This window comes from Quercus lobata, chromosome 1 (assembly GCF_001633185.2).
Source record: "Quercus lobata isolate SW786 chromosome 1, ValleyOak3.0 Primary Assembly, whole genome shotgun sequence".
In the NCBI taxonomy this organism is placed as follows: Eukaryota; Viridiplantae; Streptophyta; class Magnoliopsida; order Fagales; family Fagaceae; genus Quercus; species Quercus lobata.
The window spans coordinates 11,087,262-11,113,165 of record NC_044904.1 but is presented as its reverse complement, the minus strand read 5'-3'; the positions used below and the strand labels follow the sequence as shown (position 1 = coordinate 11,113,165).

The 25,904-nt window shown below is 32.4% G+C and overlaps 1 pseudogene; it reads right to left on the bottom strand.

Annotated features, from left to right (window-relative positions):
• Nucleotides 1-20,867: 20,867 nt before the first annotated feature.
• On the bottom strand, nt 20,868-21,817 carry LOC115995005 (annotated as a pseudogene).
• Nucleotides 21,818-25,904: the final 4,087 nt, after the last annotated feature.

The following is a 25,904-nucleotide window of genomic DNA, read 5'->3' as shown; positions in this document are numbered from 1 at the left end:
CTTACCTCCAGTACATTTTAATTGGAATTTCCTTTTATTTGAATAAGCAATTGCTACATCACCCACTAACTAAATAAAATGTGGAGATTAAAACCCAATACCACTTGCCATTGTGTATTTAAAATAAAAAGAGACCTCCATTAAAAAAATTACCGAAGATAAGTCAAACCTGAAATAGAAATACTTGTAGCACTTGTATTAGGATTTAACATAAATAAGAATGTAAATAAATTTATATGTAAAGAACTCTACATGCATTTTCAATATATGTGTGTAGGCCCAAAATTTTTGGAGTTATTCGATGTCCATACCTTTCTTTGCAATGGCACACTGGAATTTTCCATTCTTGTCAAGTACACATAGGCCTGCTCCACCATAACATCTGCTACAAGCATCGTATACAGGTACTTCAAGGTCGAACTCAGCACTTAAGAGTGAAAACAGTTTATCATTATCTGTACACTCTTTTTTTGGGAGCTGAATAATTGAACATTAAGAAAGAAAACTCGAAGAGCTATCGTTTAAAAAATATAGTAAAAAAATTTGGAACTGTACGAACTGCTTATAAAGCCGGCCACGATTCTTGAAACCATATGGTTTGATTGTTGTTCGAGTAGTTCCATGCTTTTTTCACAAAGAGAAATTCTTAGGGTTAAAATAACCGAAATGATTAGAGTTCACAGTTAATCGGGTCAGATAGTTAGAATTAAAAGAACTAAAATGATGAGAGTTCACGGTTAATTGGATCGGACCGTACGGTCATGTCCGAATTTGAGAAGCATGATTTTAATAGTAGAACTTTCTTTCTCTCACTTATTTTCATAACAAAGAAAACATATATTAACAGGTAGTTGACTTGGATATTGGATAAGGAAGAACTGTGAAAGCAGGCTAAAATTATTAGAGCAAGGTGGGTAGGGTACCCATATGACTCCTTCACTCTTAAGTCAAAACCTCAAAACACTCAAAACTTTGTTTAAATCTTGACCAAATCGTTTTCATCTGACACAATTAATTGCCCCTCCTGCCCCTGAAGCAAAATGGAGCTAACTTCTTCTTCTTCTTCTTCTTTTTTTTTTTTTTTTTTTTTTTTTTTTTTTTGGGGTTAATCAGGTGCATATATAAAACAACAAACAGCAATTACAAGCTGGCCACTGAGGCCTAAGTACTGGCAACACGCCTATAACAAAATGGAGCTAACTAACCTGAACCCAATGTTTACTTTAAAATGTTTAATTAATAATTTTGTAGGAAAACTTTAAAGTTTTTAAACTCAAATGAGTATAAAAAGTTGTATTGTATAATAATGTTAGATATATACAAATATATATCATTAAAAAACTATAAAAAAAAGGATCCTATCAATTTATGCTCAATGGTTAATCTTTCATAATATGAAATTCATATTCTAGTCATTAAAAAAAAAAAAAAAAATTCATATTTTAACATCTCCGTAATAAAATATTAAAAAGTTTCACTTTCAATATAAATTACTAAAGTTTTTTCCTAAGTGAATAAAAAAATTTCAATGGAAATGAAATCTGTAAAGACATGAATGACAAAAAAACCTTTAGTAGAGACGAGCAAAACTTTACAATAAAAAATTGAAATTGAGACAAAAAAATATCTTGTCTATATAACCACTGGCAGAACTGTGGTTTTTCTTGAAGGTTGGGAGCTTCCAAGAGAAGGTCTCAGTGGTGGTTTTCTCTTGGCTTGGAGGCACAGACAACTGGTTCAGATTATTTATGAGTCTCAGAATTTGTTTCACACTGAAGTGATGGACAACAAAAGTACAAAGAGGCTTTTAGATGTTTATCTTCCTCATCCCACTGCAGCTTGTCCAAGCATAGAGTTGCTTCTAAAGTTGGTGGTCCCTGGACCCTGGCAGCTTATCATCAAAGTTGCAGCTGGTAGAGAGAAGAGGCTTAATCGGACTGGACTTGCCTACGAAGCTAAGAGCATTCAAGGAGTTATGCTTATGCAGGGGATTACCAGTTGTACAGGGAAGTTAATCTCTATAGCCATTCAGGAAGCAATGATCGAGGCAGCAGTTAAGGCTAGGAGCTTGGGATTCAACCAATTTTTGTTCCTATGTGGTAGTAAGAGAGCTGTAAATGTCACAAATGGTTTTTGCCTCCCAGCTGGCAGGAGAGAGTTTTGTTAACTGACTGGGCTTCCTTAGCCCAAAATGATGTTTACTTTCACTCTATCTATGTCCCAAGAATTGTAAATAGCTATGTCAGTAACCTAGCTAAGTTGGCAACCACTATGCCAATTCATCACTGTATGGTCAACCAAGACTTTATGTAACTTTTCTTTCTGAACGGTATAAAAAAAAAAAAAAAAATAAAAAAAAAAAAAAAAAAAAAAAAAAAAAAGCAAATTTTTTTTTTTTTTTTGGTGTGTGTGGTAAATTTCATTTTAAGCAGGTAACAAATTAAACTCTCAATCTATATTAAACTTCAAACACAAACATGTCTACCAGATATTGATTTCGGTAAGTTTTGGAAAGGTTTTAAATATTATTGTTGGATTGTTTGGCTTCAACAAAAATACAAGATGCATGTCTCATTACAATACTCTCTCATGTTAGAATTATGTGGTTAAATAATATAATTAATTTATCATATCTCAATAACTTAAAATTTTAGGAGAATCGGTAATTTAATAAGCTTTTAAGATAATCGATAATTTATTATGATATTAGAGTAAGAAGTTTTGAGTTCAATCCTTATTTCCTTATCTCCTCCACTCTACTTCCCATTTTCAAAATCTCATTTGTTGGGTTCTCCTATTAAAGTAGTTTTTTTTTTTTTTTTTTTTTTTTTTTTAAAAGAAAGTTTCAACTTATGACATCTGCTCCTGATGATAGCTCTTTATTATTAAACCAAAATATCAATCAGTTTTTGGTATAGGCGGAGATTGAATCTCAGATCTCTTATACAACTATCAGAGATTTTATCAATTGAGCCAACTAGAACCCATAAGGGAGAGTATTAAAATTACATGATTAAATAATTAAATTTATCATATTCTCATAGTTTAGGTTTTTAGAGAAATGGTAATTCATTACCCCGTCCTCAAAAAATAAATCTTATACTTATAGCTTTAAGATGACAATATAACTTTGGGATTCTTAAATATCATTTAGAAAATACAACAATGTTTTTCTTATCTTTTTCAGCATTATCTGTTTTACTTCGTAATTGAAAGTTTGCAAAATCAATCATGCAAAAAGATGTTGCATGAAAATTTATTACATACTATTATCGAATTCAAATGTTCATGAAGATGAGCATATGATAACTTTTGATGGATATAAGTAAACTAATCCTCAATTTGTTTATGGAAAACGCTTTTAGAAAACGACCCATTTTCCATAAAACTCCTTTTTTTTTTTTTTTTAAACTACTCATTTTGTTATATTTAAATGATTTTATGCATAAAACTCCTCTTTTTTTTTTTTTTTTTTTTTTTTTTTTTTTTTTTTTAACTACTCATTTTGTTATATTTAAATGATTTTATGCATATATGTTGAAGAAGAAGATTTTAATTTTTTTTTTAAATTAATCAAAAGATAGACTGGAGAAGCAGTATTTTTAATTACAGTATCTAGCAAAAAGAAAAGGACTTAATTAAAGTAGTATGGAATCTGTCGATTATAATAGTATTATCGCTAAACCTTCTTTCCATTTATCATTGACGGTCAGTCTATATACACTATTATGGTTTTCAGATCCGGACCGTTTAATAAACCGTAAAAGAGAAAGGTTTAAAGTTTTTGAGTTCCAACCGAGATCAAACCGAAATTGAACCGTGATAATGTTATAATTAATTTAATAATTATTTAAAATATAAATAAATATATTAAATTAGTAAAAATTAAAAAATTGAATAAAAAATCCAAATAAATATAGAGATATTATAGACATTTCATAATAAATTAATTTATGAAACCCAAAAAAAAGTTAATAGACATTTTCCCATGAAATTAATTATATACATACATACATACATACATACATATATATATATATATATAAATAAAAATATATATATATATAAAAAAAAAATATATATATATATATATATATATATATATATATATATATAAAAGAAAAGCAGCAACTTGAACAGTGGGGGACATTAATGTGTATAATGTTGTACATTTGTTTTTGCAAATGTGTAAAATTTTGTGATGTCTCATATAAAAAAAGAAAAAAAGAAAAGAAAAAAAAAGTGGGTTCTAGTTAATTCAACTAGTAAAGTCTTTGATGGTTGAATAAGAACTCTAGGGTTCAAATCCCACCTACACCAAAAGCTATCATAAGGAGCAGACATTGTAGGTTAAAACTCTCTATAAAAAAAAAAAAAAAAAGATTTAGAAAAAAAAATTATGTATAAAAGTTCTTTTATTTTACAATTATTTTAATATAAGATATGAAAATTTTACATAAAAATAATTTTATTTTATTAATTATGATGTCATCAGTTTAACTATCGGTCCAACCTCAATTAGACCATAAAACCGAGAACCACTCTCTTTTTTGGATCTTTGATCGGTTTAGTTTTTAAAACCATGTATATACCACTGAGAAAATTTAATAATTATATAAATGGTTAGTATTAGCGACCCTGCAATGTCCTTTAACAATGAATATTCACATCCCAATGATCTATAGTTATTCCTCTTCGGTTTGTACATTAAGCTCCCAATTTATATAGTGCCAAAACCTCAAGGTCCATACAAATCTCTCATAATCACTGGTTCTGGTGAGCTGGCTCAGTAATCTCGTCCACCTTTTGTAAAGGGCAAGTGCCATTTCTATGAATAGTTTATGTTGAGGTTTGGAGATTGCATATATTTTTGGCATACATCTGGTTTTTTTATTATACTTGAGCTCACTGCATTTTTTTTTTTTTGGGAATTGCTTTATATTGCTTTTAATTAGTCAAATGAAATCTCATTTTCAATTTTCATTATGTTTCTTTTTCAAGGTAAATATGAAATGACTTTCTCTGAAATCTCCATTTTGATTGTTTATTTTTCAAAGCACGATACATTGAAATCTAATTTTATGATATGCGTGATGACAGATAAGAGGGTTGATGTCAAATTTATTATTATAAGAGGGTCAAACTAAATATATTAAGATAATATAAATTCATATATATATATATATATATATATATATAAACACACACACAAATAGATTATACATAAAGTATGCTGATCACATAATTTAACATATGTTATTTTATAACATTTAGCCAGTGTTGTAAGGTGTGAACTATCTTTTAAATCATATTGATCACAATTAACATTCTTTAAAGTTTAAATATTTTAGAACAAGAGTTTTTGAAAAATAATTTAAACATTATGCAGTTAGGAGTATACTAAGGTTACGTTTGGATTCGGCTGAAAAAGCTAGCGCATCTGCGTCTGGTGTTTTTTTTTTTTTTTGGCATCCTAACAAATTCATTGTTACGGCTACTGTTTATGCACTGTTCATGAACAGTAGCCATAATATTTGACTTTTCAATCCCTTTTTAGCACATCAGTGAGTCTCGTGCACTGTTCACAGGACCCACAAATCTATTTTTTTAGCAACTTTTTCATTAAAAATGGGTTACACGATACTATTCACATATTTAAAAATTATTTTGCTACAGTATTTTTCAGTTTTCAGTTTTCAGCTGTATCCAAACAGACCCTAATAGTTTTACATTCATATATATATATATATATAAACACACACAAATAGATTATACACATAAAGTATGCTGATCACATAATTTAACATATGTTATTTTATAACATTTAGCCAGTGTTGTAAGGTGTTAACTATCTTTTAAATCATATTGATCACAATTAACATTCTTTAAAGTTTAAATATCTTAGAACAAGAGTTTTTGAAAAATAATTTAAACATTATGCAGTTAGGAGTATAATAAGGTTACGTTTGGATTTGGCTGAAAAAGCCAGCGCGTTTGCGTCTAGCGTTTTTTTTTTTTTTTTTTGGGCATCCTAACAAATTCACTGTTACGGCTACTATTTATGCACTGTTCATGAACAGTAGCCATAATATTTGACTTTTCAATCCCTTTTTAGCACATCAGTGGGTCCCGTGCACTCTTCACAGGACCTACAAATCTCACTTTTCAACAACTTTTTCTTTAAAAATGGGTCCCACGGTACTATTCACACATTTAAAAATTATTTTGTTACAGTATTTTTCAGTTTTCAGTTTTCAGCTGTATCCAAACAGACCCTAATAGTTTTACATGTTATGTAACTTATAAAAAATTAATTAAATTTAAAAAATAAATGTCACTTTATAAACATATATATACAAGTCAATATTAGAAAAATATTTAAAATATTTATTATTTTTCAAAAATGAAAAATATAATAAGAATCTCTAACTCGTATCCATAAAATCTACAATTGTTCATTCGTATTTAACAAAAAAAAAATGTTGTGTATGTGTGTGTGTGTGTGTATATATATATATATATATGTAATTCTCCTAATGCAAAATAATAATAATAAAAAATTTGTTCTTAAAAAATAAAGAAGGCTTTTATTAAAAAAATACTTATTGATCTATTTATAAGAAAATTAAGAATAATCAGAGAAAAAATTGTTGCATCGATTATTTATGTAAACTTAACCACTTTTAGGAAAATATACCTTAACCACTTCAATTAATGAAAACTATGTATGGTATAAAAGTAATAAGAAGAAAAATATTTAATGCATCTGTCATTTATATAAAGTGGAAAACATTGACACAGTAGGATTAACAGCATATTGCTAGAGCACTTTTGTGTGGACTAATATTGAATGTGAATCAATGATAAGTGTGGATGCGCTCTCTGGGCATTTAGAAGTCTTTCCTAGGATTCTCTCATAGAAAAGAAGTCTTTCCTAGGAAAATTAAGTCCCTACCATTGAGGCTGGTTAGTCTTAACCAAAGACTTTTTTTCGTGCTTTTATTGGGTGCATGGGTTAAAAGAGAGGCTGTTTACCTCTCATAATCTCTGGAATTGTGGTTAAATCATTGTGTTTCAGATTTTTTGTGCATTAGTCTTTTCCTCCTTTAGTGTGGCTCGCACCGGCAAAAGACTTCAGTATATAATAATGTATATACTTTGATTGATATAAAAGATAGAGGAAAAAGTAACATAAGCTCAAGAAAATTTTGTCTCTATTTGGCACACAGGTTTTTAAAGCATACTCACTATTTAGAGGATCATTCTTAATTGAATAAATGAAAAGTTAATTGATGTCCTAAGGACAATGTTTATGAAATATTTTTAAAAACTTTTTATGAAACAAAGAAAAAAGTAACTGATTTTTCTAATAACTTTTTTATATTTTTCATAAAAGTTGTATCAAAACTTTCATAAAATGGTTTATTAATTAATATTCTAAAGGTACCTGTCACGCCTCAAACCAAAAGGGTCCAAAGTATGAGAAAAACATCTCAAAGGTACTTGTAGATTTTTCCTTTTTGACGATTCAATCCAAATAATTCATATCAAAAACCAACATCAAGAATTATTATAATAAATTTTTTTAAATACTCCAAAAGTAAGTCAGAGTTCTATACAATAATTACAATGACCATTGGCCACAAAAAAATGGAGGTCTGAATAAATATAATTACATATCATCAACTTGTCCTATTAGTAGGAATAAAAGTCATCACCACTGAATGTTCAATATGTGTATAAAACACTATGAATGTTTAGACCCCCAATTTTCAAATTATCAAGTCAAGCTTATTATTAAACAATTAATGTGCGGAATATGAACATAAGCATATAATAGAATTGATAAATAATTAAAACCAAATAAAATCACATCCACAGTAGAAATTAAATGAAAAAGATTAAGGGAAGAGAGATGCAAACACAAGGACAACACAATGATGTATTATCGAAGAGGAAACCGAAGCCCTCGGTGTAAAATCTCTCCGCCGCCCTCTAAGCGGTAAATAATCCACTAAAGAATGTAGTTGGGATACATGAACAATAGAAGATCCTCCAAGCCTAATCTATCTAGTGTTCTTAAGCCCTCCAAACTCCTACTCCAATGAGGTTACATCGAACCTATTTCTTCTTTAGCTTACCGGATTCCACTATAACCCATAGCATCAACCAATATGAATTGGTTCCTTCCAAATTGCTTCCCAAAGCACCAAATAGCCTTCTTACAAATATGGGTATGATGAGAAAAAAGATTTGGTTAAAGAACCTCTCAAGGATGTAACAATGGAGATGGTGAGAGTTGAGGAATTTGAAGAGTCACTATATGAAGATTGTGGATGAGTCAATCTTGTTTTTCTCTAGAGTTACTCTCTCAAAATCCTTTCTGGAAGCCCTCAATATTTTGTGGGTATAAGCGGTATTTATATTGGAGTGAAAAAGAAATGTGAAGTGTCAGTTTTTCCATAACAGAGTGGATTGGCAACTTGGCCTCACGACTTGACTGAGTCTCGAGTCCAAGCCGCGAGCTAACTGAATGGCTAGATTGGATTTTTTTGTCCTGTAGTGCTATAGTTGGCATGGCGGTTCAGCTTTTCTGCATGCTTCACTCATGTGCATCTTCTGGCGGCTTACAAGCCGCGAGTCCTTGCTTCATTGCATAATCTTGAACATTTCTTCACACTCTCTCACACACTACCCTTACATGATTCCCACCTAAATACAGGGTTACTAATTGCTAAATTACAAGCAAATTTGGTACGGAATAAAGCCAACAAGATGGTTGATTAAATTCAACCTTACAATCACTATTAGATACAAAAGAATGAGTCAAGCCTACTTTAGGATGTACATCTAAAGATCACCATAACAAAATTTCAACCTCCATAAGTAGTTATTCTAACTACTGCTAGCCACAAAAACCTATCTCAAAACGATCGTTGCATGCTCTGAAAAAGTTTGTAAAAGAATGAGATGAGACAGAACCCTGTAAGTAGCATAATTAATGGGGTGGGGGAAATGCAAGTCTTATGATAACATAGTTTTCAAACCCGGATTGTTTAACGAATTGGAAAAGGGAGAGGTTCAAGATTTTTAAGATCGACTGAGGTTCAATGGAGGTCGAACCGTGATAATGTCATAATTAATTTAATAATAATAAAATACAAATAAAGGTATTAATATGGCAAACATTAATAAACTTTTTCCTAAAAATATGTCTAAAAAATTAAGCAACTTTCAAATGAACTTTCACCATTTTTGTAAGGTTAATAGAAAATAATAAAGCATAAACAAGTGTAAAAAAATCGTGTTTAGTAATCTTTCAAATAAAAAATTATCTTAAATAAAATCATTTTCAACATAAATTAATAAATTGTATATTCACATGTAATAAGTATAGTTCTTGAACCTATAATAAAATTATCAAATAATAATATATTGAGATGTGTAATATAATAAATTGGAAAACTATAATCTAAATTGTAAATAAATAAAATATTAAATCCAAGAATGACACAACAAAGGAGCATAGCCTATTGGTTCTATCCCTCACCTACACCTATTTGGAAATTTTTATATTTAAAATGACTGAACCATAATTTCCCCTTAAAAAACCAGATTTCTACCCAGTTCAAGGTTGCCCAGGTCGGATCAACCGATCCAGTTTGAGTTTGACAACCTTGCATTATAATGAGCATTTCACAAAACATGCTATAATTTGGGAATTTCCATGTAACATCGACCTACTAATCCTTGGTTCTATCCCTCGACTACACCTATTTGGAAATTTTTATATTTAAAATGACTAAACCATAAGTTCCCCTTAAAAAACCAGATTTCTACCCGGTTCAAGGTCGCCTAGGTCAGATCGATCGGTCCGGTTTGAGTTTGACAACCTTGCATGATAATGAGCATTTCACAAAATATGCTATAATTTGGGAATTTCCATGTAACACTGACCTACTAATCCCTGGTTCTATCCCTCGCCTACACCTATTTGGAAATTTTTATATATTTAAAATGATTGAACCATAACTTCCCCTTAAAAACCGGATTTCTACCTGGTTCAAGGTTGCCCAAGTCGGATCGACTGATTCGGTTTGAGTCTGAAAACCTTGCATGATAATGAGCGTTTCACAAAACATGCTATAATTTGGGAATTTCCATGTAACACCAAGCTTCCCAAAATAACTATGAAACTATATATTATTCACTGTAAGCCAAAAAAATATCCAATACTATTTCAAAACCAATATCATGGCACAAAGGCAAAACTACATCAAAAGCTCACAAGTTAATGTATTTGAAATACATGGTTCGCTTCCAAGTAGTTTCATAAAATATTTCCATAACCAAATATCCACAATATTCTCAAAGTTCTCAAAATCAATTCTTGTCATAAATATGTTGGTTTTTAGACCCCTTAAAAACACAATTGGATTAACCTAGGTAATTAGCCAAGTTATTACTTAGTCCAAATTTCAAATCTAGGTTATCACAATTAAACAATCATATCATGCATAGCAGTGGAAAGATAAATAACACAATGATATGATCACCTAGGAAACCAAACCAGTAAAAACCTGAGAATGATTTAACCTAGTTATCTTCAAGGTAAACCTGAATCCACTATGAAAGAATCGAAGTTTTACAATAGCAACTTAGACCACTAACATCCTATTGCTACCCACCAGTAGAAACTTATTGACACGACCATGTGCAAGCTCCAAGACCACAGACTTCTTCTTTCTTGGATTCTCCAGCAAGTACAAGCACACCCACTTGTATTTCTTTAAGTTCTTATGGCAGCAACTGAATGATCATCAAGATCTTGAACAAATCTCCTTCTTGATAATCCTAAGTTTGTGTAAAGGAAAGCTCCTCACAAATCTCACAAGAGATTTACACAAACAACAATATGAGCAACACTAAAACGTGGCTAGGGTTTGCCTTATATACCTAGGGCAAAAACACAAAACCCGAAACGTTTTAAATGAACTAGGGTTGAGTTGAAATTCTGCAGAAAAATGCATTCTACCCGAATTTCGTTTGATCGAGCTTAAGCTTCGATCGATCGAACCAGGCCAAATTGCACTTTTAATTCTGCAACAACTTAAATCCAACTTTACATAAATGACACAACTTTGAGCAAGTCTAAACACGACTAAACATCTTGTTTTGATCATGATTTGCCAACAATACACATTAGAGTTTTAAATACATAAGTTTCTAAGTCTTTAGAACCTAACAAAATATTTTGTATAAATTTCCCAAATAATACAAGCTAAGATAAAACATCTTTAGAATTTGCAAATAATACAATAAATCCATAAAATCCATTCCCAAGAATTTTATAAAAGATGCTTATCTTTTCCATGCTAACAAATTATGCATTTCCCCATATACATTACCAAATATGATGCACTTTTCATAAATAGTCATATATAATAGGGTCGAATTTTTTTTCTAAATAACAATAAATATTAAAAAATTTAGTTAGTTGTCACGTTTCAAAACAATGTTGAAAACTAGCATCTCGAGTGTCTAAAACTCGAGTTTTTAAGTTTCGATTTGTAAGAGGATGGGTTCAAAGTGAGAAAAAAATCAACGTGAAAATCGAGTTTTAAAGACTCGATTTCCATAAATTGTAGAAAAACGCCGCTATAGGGCTTTAAAACGTCACTATAGGGCTTAAAAATGCCACTATAGGGCTTCCTAAACCTGGTACTTATAAATTTTTTTTTTTTTTTTTTTTTTTTTTTTTGCAGGAAAACGCCGCTATAGGGCTTTAAAACGTCACTGTAAGGCTTAAAAACGCCACTATAGGTGAAATTTTTTTTGCATGAAACTCAAGTCTTAAAGACTTGAGATCTATGTGGCATTTTCACACTCGCAACGCGAGTCTTTCAGACTCGAGTTCTAATATGGATCTCGAGTTTCTAAAACTCGAGATGTTACTTTTCTTAAATCTTTCAAACCGTTCCTAACTTACTATTTTGAATCACTATTCACATCTGTTCTGCACAAAACCTCTAATAGGGTCACAACACAACACTTTTTAAGAAAACATAATCCCACATAATTTTCTGTTTGACCAAAAAAAAAAAAAAACAATTCATGCAACATGGTTATTTTCCAAAAATCTTATTAAAAAGCTACTTACCTTGGAACCTGCAAAAGCCTAATTCTCTAAGCTCCAAAAGAGATTAGCTAGAACTTAAACAATACCAAGCAAACCTATTACAATAAACATAAATTTTGAAATTGTATTTAGCTACAAATTAGGAATTGCCAAATAAGAATTTAATTAGGCAAGCCTAGTATTTAGCCTCACAAATAATGTATTCCACATCCAAAGTTTCTCAACAATATAAAATACACGGCATAGACTCCAATTTATACTCATAAATCATTTAAGGTATTATCTTTAACATCAAAACCTCAACATTTAATAAGTAGTTCTCACAAGATTTATATAATATCATCAAGAGACCCCTGACACCAAAATCATAATATTCTCCAAGACAAACAATTAGAATCTTTAACTAGTTCCAAATAATCAATAAAAATTATTTTCACCATCTATTTCACATTAAAAAGCCAAAACCCCAAAAATCTTCACCACTTAGATAGCCACTGATGATGCATGAAAATCAGTAAGCTGGAGTGTTTTAGATTGTGGTAATGGCTTTTAATCCTAAAAAGAAAAGAAAGAACTGTCAAGGGTGACCGATGTAACTTGGCTAAGGACCCTTCGACAATTAAGTCAGTTTTCTCTCTAGATCAGAAGGAAAGGAAAAATAATGAATGGTGGTAGGAAAAATAATGAATGGTGGTACTTACCTTGAGTGAATAGGACTTGTTCCTTTTATAGAGAGTTAGAAGTGGGTCTACTTGTTCGGATCCACCACCATCGTGGGTGATGTGAGTAGTTAATGGAGAAAATGGGTAAATGGAGTACGTGGAGCGAATTACAAGGAACTCCTTCCACATTTTGAGGGTAGTACACTATGGTCAGATCGTAAGGAAGTTTATGAGAAGTCCTTTTGTAAAATTCACCAAGGGTTATTTGGTCGTCCTTATGTTTGTACTATGGACAACCTTCTTGGTCTTGTTATAAAGGGTCTTGTATTGTTCCTAAGTACAATGTTCTTGTTCTCCTCTTCTTAAGGTTTCCTGGACGTGGTCAAATTATGGATGCGGTGACTGTGGACAATCATAATGGACGAATATCCTTAACTTAGTCACCATCAGCCACCATTGTAAAAGTTTTAAACCCACCCATCAAATAATTCCACCAACACAAAACCCATACATATAAACCCATGAATATCACTTTTAAAGCTCATAAATCACATGGGTATCATTATCAAAGCTTAGATAGAGAAAACCTCTAGCAAAAGCATATAAACCCACCAAAAAGATTAGAAATTTTACCTCAAATAAAAGATATGAAGGTACTTAGAGGTTCTTAAGGATTTTCCAGTGATCTTGCTAGAAAAATGATGGTGGAGATGGTGGTAAAGGAGGTACAATGGTGGGAGAGGATGAGAGAGTGAGGGATATTTATGAGAATGTGTGGTGGGGGATAGAGGGGTAGGTAGGGCATGTGGGAACACCAAAAAAAAATCTAACTTCCATTTTTTTTTTCTTTTTGACTAGGGCGTTACATTCTCCCTTCTTATAAAAATTTATTCCTTGAAATTGTACATATTAAACTTAGGTCCCTTTCCTTTATGCGCCTTATTCATATTAATTGAGAGTCACTGCCTTGCAACAGTTTCATTCTTTTTACTAAAGTTGGTTGAACTCTCAACTATCCAAGTAGGTCTCTAAATGACCTATACAACCTCAACTCCCAACCTTTCTAAATCAATAATGATTTCCCTCTAAGTGGTATGCAAAGCAGCTGAAAAATAACTAGAGACTTTCTACTAAGTGCACCAATAATGACATAGCCTTATAGAGATGATAGTTAATAAAGAAATCATAGTCCTTAAACAATTATAGCCATTGCCATTGTCTCATATTTAGCTTATTCCGGTTAAAGAAATACTCTAAAATTTTATGAACCATATAAATCTCACGTCACTCTCGTACAAATAACATCTCCAAATTTTCAATGCAACACAATTGTAGTCAACTCCAAGTCATGTGGGGTAATCTTTCTTGTAATTCTTATATCCTTCCAAGATCCAATGTATTTCCATCCTTAGAGATCACATAACCTAACAACACTACTTGATTCCACTAGAATTCACATTTCCTCAATTTAGCAAACAATTTATTTTCTCTTAGAATTTGTAAAACAATCCTCAAGTGTTCTTCATGCTCTTCTTGGCTTGTAAAGTAAATCAAAATATCATCAATGAACACAATGACAAAGTGATCCAAGTAATCATGAAATGCCAAATTCATTAAATCCATAGAGGTAGTAGGGGCATTAGTTAATCCAAATAGCATCATTAAAAACTCAAAATAACCATACCTAGTCCAAAATGGCACCTTTGGTATGTATGTCTTAAATTTTCAACTATCGGTAACCAAAACAAGATCAATTTTAGAAAATACTTGTTCTCTTTGCCATTAGTCAAACAAGTCATCACTGCAAGGCAAAAGATATTTACTCTTAATGGTAACTCAATTTAGATCATGGTAGTTGGTACATAACCTTATAGATTCCTCCTTCTTAAAAATGCATACAAGCATGATAAGAAGCCAACCGATCCATGCCTAGGATAACATAAAAATCATGCTTATTTAGCAACACCATTTTAGCCAATAACTCTCTACCCTCGATAAAAAGATACAAGACTTGAGTGCAAGATTATTCCATATAATATCACCAATTGGAGTAGAAGCTAATAACTTAAAATCAAGGAGTTCTAGGCTTTTATCACAACTTTTTGTCAGGCAATAGAAACAAAGAATGCGTAGAACCAAGATCAAAAGAACTCTAGCATGTGCAGAAAGCAAGAACCTACACCTGTCACCACAGTGTCTGTCGCTTGAACATCCTGAGCAGCCAATGCACAACTTCTACCTTGCACCTTCTTCTCATTGTTATTACCCTTAACAATTTGAGGCAAAGAAGAAGAACTTGAGCATTTAGCAATTGGGCATTCTCTAGCAAAGTGCCCAGGTTGCTTACAATTATAGCACAACTTAACTCCACCACAAGCATGACCATTATGAAATCTATCACAATGGGGGCAAAGCTTCTTTTCACTTGATTGAGGTGAGGCACCATTGTCTTGCCCATTAGAATGATCCCCATTACTAGACTTCTTAAAGAACCGCTTTTTGAAAATTTCCCCCTGACCCTCTCCATGTTGAAAACCATAGGGTTCTTGCTTCTTTTCATTCTCCCTAGAACTGAGGTTGCACTTAAAGTCCTCTTCAAGACTCATTCCCGCTTCACGATCTTAGTAAAAGTACCCACTCAGAGGCTATAATTTGGGGGCGAATCTTATCATTAAGACATTTTTGAAACTTGCTTACTTTCTTAGGTTCATTCGGAATTAAATAGTAAGCAAAGCGGGAGAGCTCAACAAACTTTGTAGCATATTCTTCCACAGTCATAGTCCCTTGAACCAAATTAGAAAATCTCTCCCCTTTTGATCCCTAACTACATTAGGGAAATAAGTCTCATTAAAGACTTCCTGAAACTTCTCCCAAGTAATAGAAGTGCCCTCTCCCAACTTCATCCTCAACAAGCGCTCAGTGCTCGTCCACCATTTCACAACAGAATACTAAAAAGCAAAAGTAGCATACACCATCTTTTGAGCATCAGTGCATTCAAGGGCTCTCAATAACTTTTCCATATTTAGCAGCCAATTCTTTGCTACCATTGGGTTAGGTTCACCATTAAAAGTTGGAGGGTTTTTGTAACACCCCAACTTAATTTCATAATTAATTTATGAGTTTATATGCATGTTATTATCTTAATTACTTTTAAGTGCATGTAGCTTTGATATTGTGATATTATAGAACATATATGCTCTTTTAATGTGATGGATATAACTCTATAAAGGTAAGGATATATATATGTGTGTGTGTAAAGTGATATTATTTTTGTAGAAAAGTGAGTGTGAATGCAAGAAAGTTGAAAACGTTGGGAAAAAGGGGGTGTGATTTTTCTTCTCTAGCATCCCATGTATCCCACCCCAATTGTCCACATTTCTTATCTTCTTTTGTGCCCCAAAAGTCTTCTCCTTATCCTATTTTCTTGGCTGCATCAGACCAGAAAGTCCAGCCCTCTTTCTCTACTCCTTTTTCTTTGTTTTTGTTTTTCTTCTCTCTTTGCTCTTACACGATAGCCTTCCCTCTCTCACCAAAACAATTTATCCCTCTCTAAAGAAGAAATTAAAAGGTTAACACTAAAATTTCAGTTTCAAAGTTGTGGGTAAGTAATCAAAACTTCATTTGTTTATTTCTATTTCTTTATCCTCTATCTTGATTTTAGAGGTTGAACTATGATTCTATTTTAGTGATTTGAAAGTTTGATGATATTGTGATCAATTGAATGCTTATTAACATATTTTAATATGTATAGTATGGGTATAAAAATACCCAAATGAAATTAAGGCCTATTGTTATTTGTTGATGATTTTGTAAGAATATGTACTGAAGCTGTCTCTGTGACAGATTTGATGTTTACAACAAGAAAAATATGTATTAAATCATATTCTGTGAATTAGGATTCTAGGAGTAGTTTTTATGAATTCTAAGACACACATGGTTGTTATGGAAGTGGTCTCACAACATTTGGATGAACATAAAAATAATGGTTTAATTTTTAAGTTGCAAGAAATTCTGTCAGGACAGATTTGAGTATTCTGTCTTGCGTGATTTTTAGTAAATCATTGGGTTTATTCTTTGACTCCGAAATTTTTATGGTATATACTGGAAATAGAGGGGAGTATTTATGTAAAATTTCATGACAATTGGATCTGTGTGGACAGCCCATTTGTATTTTACAAATGGAGCATATGCTGCTGAAATGAGCAGTGAACAACATATGCTACACCTGACTTTGTGGATTTAATTCTCAAGTTAGGATGTATGTTTTGAGCTATAATTTAATACGCTCATCCTTTGGTATGTTTGGAGCATATATAAATTTTATGAATTGGTTTCTCTATGGTTTGGGTGCATAATGTGTTTGATGATTTTATCATATGCTTTAGGGAACTTTATATGATGAGAATTAAGATTTTCTTGATTTTGAGAGTTAGGTTGTGATTGAGGTATAAGTTTATATATTAGGAAGATTTTTTCCGTAATAAGTTTTGGTTTTTCATTTAGGTGACGGGAACGAGAACGAGAACACAAACACTTGAGCTCCTCTTGTACAATCTCTTGCGCCTTCTGTTTTCAGGTAAGGGACTTGTGACATGTGCTTTTGATAAGTATAAAGGTTATTTCAAAAAGTATTATGCACTAAAGCTTTTAATTAGAGATATTACATATATGCATGAATTAAGTAAATTATGTGTTTGTGAGTTGTTCAATTTTATATACATAATAATTTTAGCATATTGACGCTATTATTTATATCACGAACATAATATTTAAGAATGAAGTGGATATGCTACTGTGGTGAAACACTTATGTAAAAGAAAAGTTATTAGAAAAATATAGTTTTCGGTTATTCCATTGTTATGATCTGAACTCAGCCAGTAAGGATTATAGTATTGGTATTTCCATGGAGATTCTGATTGGCCATTAAAAGTGGGACTGGCTCTGCTGTACCCGTCCTTGTTGGTAACAATCAACTTGTGGAGGATGTCAACCTACCCCCATGGTTGAAAATATGTATTATGATATGATTCTAGAATTACCTAACATTGTGGGGAATGCTGGATGCCTAGCACTTTGTGCTGGAAGCCTTCCAAAGTAGTGACAGACTTACAATTGGATTAACTAATATGTATTATAAATGAGCTATTAAGTTATTCGGAAATTATAAGAAAAGTATGATGATAAGAAATGTATATTGAATGTGTTATAAGTCTGATGAGAAGTTATGATAAAGTATTTGATAGTCTATTCAAAGATAAGATTATTGAATTATATTTAAGTTCTTTATTATGTCATTTTATTTATTATATGAAAGGAAAATGAAGTATTCTCATCTAAAAGCTCTTAAGTTATTTTAAGAACAATATGAACAGTATGAAGGCTATTTTATCAAATATGACATATCCATAAAATATTTGATTTACATGCATTCTTATTAAAGGCCCATGGAGCTTTAAAACCTTACTGGGCTTCACAGCTCGCCCTATTATATTTCAGTGCACAGGTTCTTCCTTGTAATATTTACACGTATACCTTAAGTTTCAGCCAGGTGGTATTTTTCCAAGTTCGAAGGAAATGAAATTTCAAGGTTGCCATCATTTTTGTATATTATGGCTTTTATGCAAGAAAATAAGCAGGAATTCAAGAAACAATTTTTGATAAGCACCTTCAGTTTAGGTTGGTTCATGTTAGTATTGAGATAAACTTGATATTAACATGCCGGTCATGATCTAAACTTTGAAGTACAGGTTTGTGTCATGACTATTTTGCTTATGGAAATCCCCAAAAGAACAACCCTCCCTCCTACGCTCACCACCTTGAACCACTTTAGCAATCCTAGCATAGATTCTTTCTACCACCTTATCAATCTCACCACCATTGGGAGTGATAGATCTCTCACACTCTTGGCATTGCCTGGGGCCATGTTTTGGAGCTGCAACCTCATCTACATGCCTTACTTTACGTGCTTTCTTTTTAAGACGCATAGTGTACAATGGTACTTATACCTATACCCAAGAAACAAAGTAAGTAAATCACAAGGCAACATGGAAGGTTAGCATAGACGAGCTAGATAAGGATAAAGGAATAGCATGTGGAAGCTTCCACAAATGCACTAAACAAATGATTCATTAAACCCCTAATGCTTTGACTTATATCAAAATCAATTCCTATTTCAAAGTCTACAGAATCATAACCTAAGCTCTGATACCATTGTTGTCATGCCCCAAACCTAAAAGGGTCCAAAGCATGAGAAAAACATCTCAAATGTACTTGTAGATTTTTCCTTTTTGACAATTCAATCCAAATAATTCATATCAAGTACCAACATCAAGAATTATCATAATGATTTCTTTAAAAATACTCCAAAAGTAAGTCAGAGCTCTATGCAATGATTACAATAACCATTGGCTACAAAAGAATAGAAGTCTGAATAAATATAATTACATATCATCAATTTGTCCCATCAATGAGAATAAAAGTTATCACCACTATTAGATACAAAAGAAAGAGTCAAGCCTACTTTAGGATGTATATCTAAATTCACCCGGAGGGGTTTTGCCTTGGTGGTTTTTCCTATTTGTAAACAAATCATCTGTGTCAAATTTATTTTCTACTGCATTTAGTTATTTGGTGATTTGTTTGGGCTACCGTGCTATTGCATGAAATTTGATCTAATTAATTAACTTGGATAATTAATTAATTAATTGCAAAGGGTCAATTCATTTTATCTCAACACACACTATGGGCCAAAATATAAACATCTCTGCCAACATGGACAAAGTCCCTAGCAACAAAAGTAGAGAGAAGAGTTTTCACATCATCCACAATACTAGAGAGAGACCACGGTACAACAGCCGAATCACCTTCGATAATGGCAAAGCTAGAACCATGGAGCAACTTCAATTGCTAGGAGAGTTGCCCTCGCTATTATGAATATTTTCAGTTAAGCTTTGGAAAGCATATATCTTAAATATGTATTGTAAGGAAAAATTTTGGTTCTTCCTAAATCAATGGCGGAACTTAGGTTGGAACAACAAGGGAGTTTGTAACAAAATTCCCTCAGGTTCTAACCATTTCGGTCTACCAAGTGTCCTGCGAGATCACTGCCTCAACTTCTTTTCAATTTCTCTCACATGTCTTTTTGCCGAACAGCAAATCATATTTGCTAGATCGAAATTCCTTTTTGTTGAATTGCAATTTTAGTTCTTGAAATCCCAACCCAATTACAAATTGATCCACAATATACAAAATAATCAAATGTTTTATTACAAGAAAACTTCGACATAGAATATGTCAACACAAAAGAAAACTAACACCAATCAAGATCCTGAGAGTGAATTTAATGAAGCGAGTCTAGATTTTAAAGCAACCATAGAAGAGCCATAACTTTTGATGATCCAATAAAGAAAATGCATGGTTCTTATAGGGAATCAAGATTCATGCATTATGGATCAATATTGTTACTACAAGATCTCAACTGAAAACAAAAGTTGCCTTTTTCTTAATATGTTCAACTAAGCTTTATATACGTTGACATTGCATCCATTACCAATTCTGTGTTCTTAAAAATAAAGTTGGATATTTGTTAAAATTTTTAGTTTTGTTGATCGATATTACCGATCCATTCTATTGAGGAATTTAAACTATATGTGCATTCTTGATTGAATATTTTATGATTAAGTCCACAATTTTCTAGATTTTATGCAATTTGAGGAATACAAATTTGAAATAGCTAACGCTCAAGAGAAATAAGGTCCACAACTTTCCATGATGAAAAGGGAAAAAAGATATAAATTGTATCCTCCAATCTAAAACTTAATAGTTTGCCTATGATACTATTTGCGTTCATTCTATTGTCAAGTAAACCGTAGTTCTCAATTAGTACTGGACTGTCAGCATTACTGATTTCATTGTTAAGGCCATAAAGATTTCATCAAATATTTTAAGCAATAATGAAAAAATGTTCACTGACAAGCTAAAAGGAAATACAGTTCACAAACTTCAATACCTCCTAAATTCAATGTTTCCCTTAAAGAAGAGATGTATTATATCTAGGACAGAGAGTCCTATTGTATTGATACCATTTCAGTTGAAGAATCTTGCGGTGATCTTCTTGGTGGAGAAAACAGGAAAGGTTTGGGGGGGATTTGCAAGGAGTTGAGACTCCCTTCCAACATTTCCACCACTCTACTCATTGATGGTCGGTTTGAGGGGTCAGTTTGTATGCACCACAAACTCACTATTATCATCTTCCTTACACTGTTTTCATCTCCTTCCTTTGAAAGGCGGAGCAGTCCTAATTCTTCATTTAGTTCAAGATGCTTGTAAATCCAATGTGGAAAATATATTTGACTTGAAAAATCAACAGTAACATCAACATTCTTTCGGCCTCCCACCATTTCTAAGACCATCATTCCATAGCTATAGACATCTGACTTGTGAGAGATCCCTCCAAAAGTTCTACTAAGCACTTCCGGAGCTATATATCCTCTAGTCCCCCTTGCACCCACCATTGGTATAATACTCTTTTCTCTAGGACATATTTTTGCGAGGCCAAAATCAGAAATTTTTGGGCAGAAGTTCTCATCTAATAGAATGTTATGAGGCTTTATGTCAAAATGCAAAATTTGTGTGTTGCAACCTCTATGCAAGTACTCTAAGCCTCGTGCAATGCCAATTGCAATGTTGTATAATGTTTCCCACCCCAGTTGATGATCAGAATTTGAAGGATTTCCTTTATATATGAACTTCTCAAGAGATCCATTAGGCATAAGCTCATAGATAAGAGCTCTTTTAGATCCCTCAAAGCAAAATCCCTTAAGAGTGATGATGTTAACATGGGAAGTCCTACTAATACTTGCAACCTCGTTAATGAATTCCTCTCCATTACCTTTCGATTCTTTCAAAACCTTCACTGCCACAAACAACCATCTTGTAATTGCCCTTTATAGACACAACCATAGCCCCCTTGGCCTAATTTATTATTAAAGCACTTGGTCATTGATTTTATATCTGAATATTTGTATCTTCTAATAACAAGAGGTTCATGATTCCTTAGAAAGGCCTCGACACTCTTATGAGTTAGAGTTTTCTTCTTCCAAAAATTAATAGTTTTAATTGATGAGAACTTTTTCCAAAAGCAGCAGACTATAACCATCAGAGCTCCAATTCCAGTAGATAAAGTGACTGTAACTGGAATTAAAAAAAAAAAAAAATAGAGATTATGAAGTTATATGGTGACATGATAGAAACTCAAAACTACTTATTGATAATGTCTCGAGCCTCGATAAAATTGCATTTTACAATGTCTTAAGCCCCTCAATAAAAATGCATTTTCTTTGTGGTGACAAATGACTAACAATGAAGAAGCAAATGCTAAGGATGATTTGGCATCTAGTTCCTTAAGCAGAATAAAGGAGTTAGGTTTTGATTGACAGGAGATAGGGAGCCTTGGTGGAAAATCACGAACGATTGGAAAATTTTAGCTATTGTACTAATGGATTCCATCCATATAACTGGTACAAGTACATCGTATTGAACCATAAAAAACTGATAGTGGAACCTTATATCATTGCATGAATATACAATAATTGCTATCAGACACACTATGTGAAGGGGTAAAAAAGGGGTCACATTTTATGTGTTGAAGACAGTTAGATCACTTCCATACAGAATCATTTGCGTTCTATATAGGATATGCTATCCAAGCAAACATGTGTAAATTAGTATCAACAAAACAATTTGATTAAAGAAGTATGTTACCTATCACCATCGCTTTCAATTTCTGACGCCTTGTATCTAAAGCACCAAAGAACATCACTGTTAGTTGAATAATAATAATAAAATTTAATGTAACAAATTAACAGAGCCAATTTTTTTTAATTGTTATTTTTTATTATTATAATCCCGATAGTATTTAAAAAAGAACAAGGAAGATCCGTCTACAATTATTTGATATAAATTTTATAACAAGAAAGTTCATTCTTTTTTACTTTTTCTATTAATCTAAAAGGATTTAATTTGAATATATTGGGGGATCCAATGTCGAATGTTATAAAAAATTCAAGTTTTTCTTCCTTATTATCAATTGGTTTTGAAATAAAATGACATAACTCATGTTTTGGCAAATGGACGGGCCACAATTTGACTCACTACAACCGCCCTAAAAACAGACTCACAGGCCGTGATGTTAAATACTATAAAATACTTATGTCTTCATCATCATTAATCACAATCCAGCACATGCCCAACCCAAACCAAACCAGCCTATATGGGCAGGCAATGCTTGTGTATGTGGTGCCCCTTAGGATGCATCATGTATACTGCGGGCAAGCAGGAACGAAACTAGGATTTCTAGTTAGGGGGACCGAGTATAAGCAAAAAAAAAAAAAAAAAATCATAAAGCTCCAAATAAGCTTCAATTTAGTATTAACAAATTATAAACAAAAATACAAAACAAAATCATTATTTCTTAATGCATTACAATGTAATTATTTACCAACAAAGACAACGACACAAATCAAATAAGAATTACGTTTATTATTTCACAAAAAGGACTAATTATTGTCACTATGTAAACACAAATGCAATAATGTAGCTGATATGCATGATGCATTAATTATAAATTTCGTACTTCCCAATTTATAGATTTATTAGTTTTCAATCAATTAGTTATAGCATTATGAGTTAGCAATGTGGGCAAGTGTGACAATTTTATTTTGTTATATTTGTGTTACATTTTTATTTTATTAGTTCTTTGACTCTATCTCAAAAATAGTTAGAATAGTGTATTAATTAGAAATAGTTAGAATACTCTATATAAATTATTCAAGCACATGGTCTACACTCACACTATCACTCCCCCGTTGCCCCCACACACACTATTGCCCCACTACCAACACTATAAATTTATGGATAATGTTACACGCACAAACTATTTTACAATATTTTTACAAATTGTTATTGTGGTCAACTTTTACTAGTTCTCATCTGGGTCCATCAATAGTATCAATTTTTTATTTACCAATAATCAATTACCAATCAGCAGTTTGTAAAAATATTTGTAAAAAAATTTGTATATCTAACATTTTCCTTAATTTATAACACACTACCCTTCTATTACACAACTGAGTAATGCTGAGATCACCGAATTGGGCACAACTTTGTACCACAACTGGTTGCATGGCAAGTTGTTATTGACAAATATGTGTTCCTTCATGGTCCACTGATATACTTTTACCAATCACAACTCGTCATGTGACGAGTTGTAGCTCAAAATTATGCCCAGTTTGGTGGTATTAGCATACTCTTACACAACTTTAACTACTTTAACTCTCTGTCTCCAAAACACAAAGTCATAGAAATAGTCTGCCACACTTTACCTTACTACTGGCTACTGCCACGTACATCTTGCTTCTCACATCTCAGCTTAGCAAAACACACATATACGTTAGTCACCGGCAACAATACAGAGACTCACCAATTCACAAACAGAAAATTAGAAATAGGCTTTGAAGTGAGAGAAATACTTGTGAGATGGGAGTTGAGAATCACAGATCTGGCGAGGCGAGGACTGAGGAGTAGCTAGTGGCGGCGCGATCTTGGTTTGTGGTTCGTCGGCGTTGCAGCTCCCCGGCTCTCTCTCTCTCTCTCTCTCTCTCCATTTTCTCGTTCGACTCTTGGACTCTATTTTTCTATTCTATACAACTATATTATTGGTCTTTTTTCTCTTTTCTATTTTTTTAATTAATTTTTGCCAATTTTATTAAATTTTGTGGGCTGATGATTTGTGATGCTAGTTGTGTTAGATTTTGGTTAAGGGCCATGATTGGAGGGAGGGGAGGGGGCCAGGATTTTGGAGGGAGGGGGGGCCACGTTAGGATGCATCATGGCATGAAGCAGAAATACTTGCAGCACTTGTCTTAGGATTTACCATAACATAAGAATGTAAATAAATTTATATGTAAAGAACTCTACATGCATTTTCAATATATGTGTGTGTAGGCCCAAATTTTTTGGTGTTATTCGATGTCTATACCTTTCTCTGCAATGACACACTGGAATTTTCCATTCTTGTCAAGTACACATAGACCTGCTCCACCATAACATCTGCTACAAGCATCAGATACATGCACTTCAAGGTCGAACTCAGCACTTAAGAGTGAAAACAGTGTATCATTATCTGAACGCTCTTTTTTTGGGAGCTCAATAATTGAACATTCAGAAGGAAAACTCAGAGATTTATCGTTTAAATGGCTATAGTAGAGATTATAGTCTCCGCAGCTTGTATATGTAAAATTTCTAGGGGAAGTAATACCAAGAGTGCGGCTGCATTTAAACAGGGTCAGACTGGGTGTGGTGAGTTTGAAAGAGATAAATGGAGAGTTGGGAGTGGTAAAATTGGTCAAGGATTCGCATTTTTGGTTTCTCAAGTCATTAGAAAGTAAAAGGTCCTTGATACGTGTAGATTGTTTGGTGCTAGTGTAACTGTAAGAGATGTTTATAACTTCATATAGTCCTCTACTCAACCCTAGTTGGATCGTTGAAGGTATTTTGTCACATTTTATAGGCAATAAAAAGGAAAATGGTTGAGAGATGTTGGTGAATGGAAAGCCAATGGTACCGAATTTTCCACATTGAAAGGATGAACAAGTTTGGAGTGTTTTGTTTACTCCTTCAGCTGAGTGAAGCAGAAAGAAGAGTGAGAGAAGAAAGAAAACAAACAGAGAGACACAAGCCATCCAAAAAAAAAAAAAAACTAAAACAAAGTGTTTGTATAATAATTTCTTGTTTTCTTGCTTCACTACTTTTAATATATAGTTGGGGTTTGGATCAATGTTGCGCATTTAAGTTTTCTTATTTGCGCGTTCTCTTTTTTTTTTTTTTCCCTAGCTGTAGATTTTGACTTTTCTCCCATGAACAGTGCATCTGTGTACTGTTTATAGGACCCACAAATTCTACTTTTCAGCTATGTTTTCATTAAAAATAGATCCCACGGCATTATTCACACATTTAAAAATTATTTTGTTACAGTGTTTTCAGTTTTAAGTTTCAGTAAAATAAGTTCTATCCAAATAGACTTATAATATGTGGGTTCTCTCATC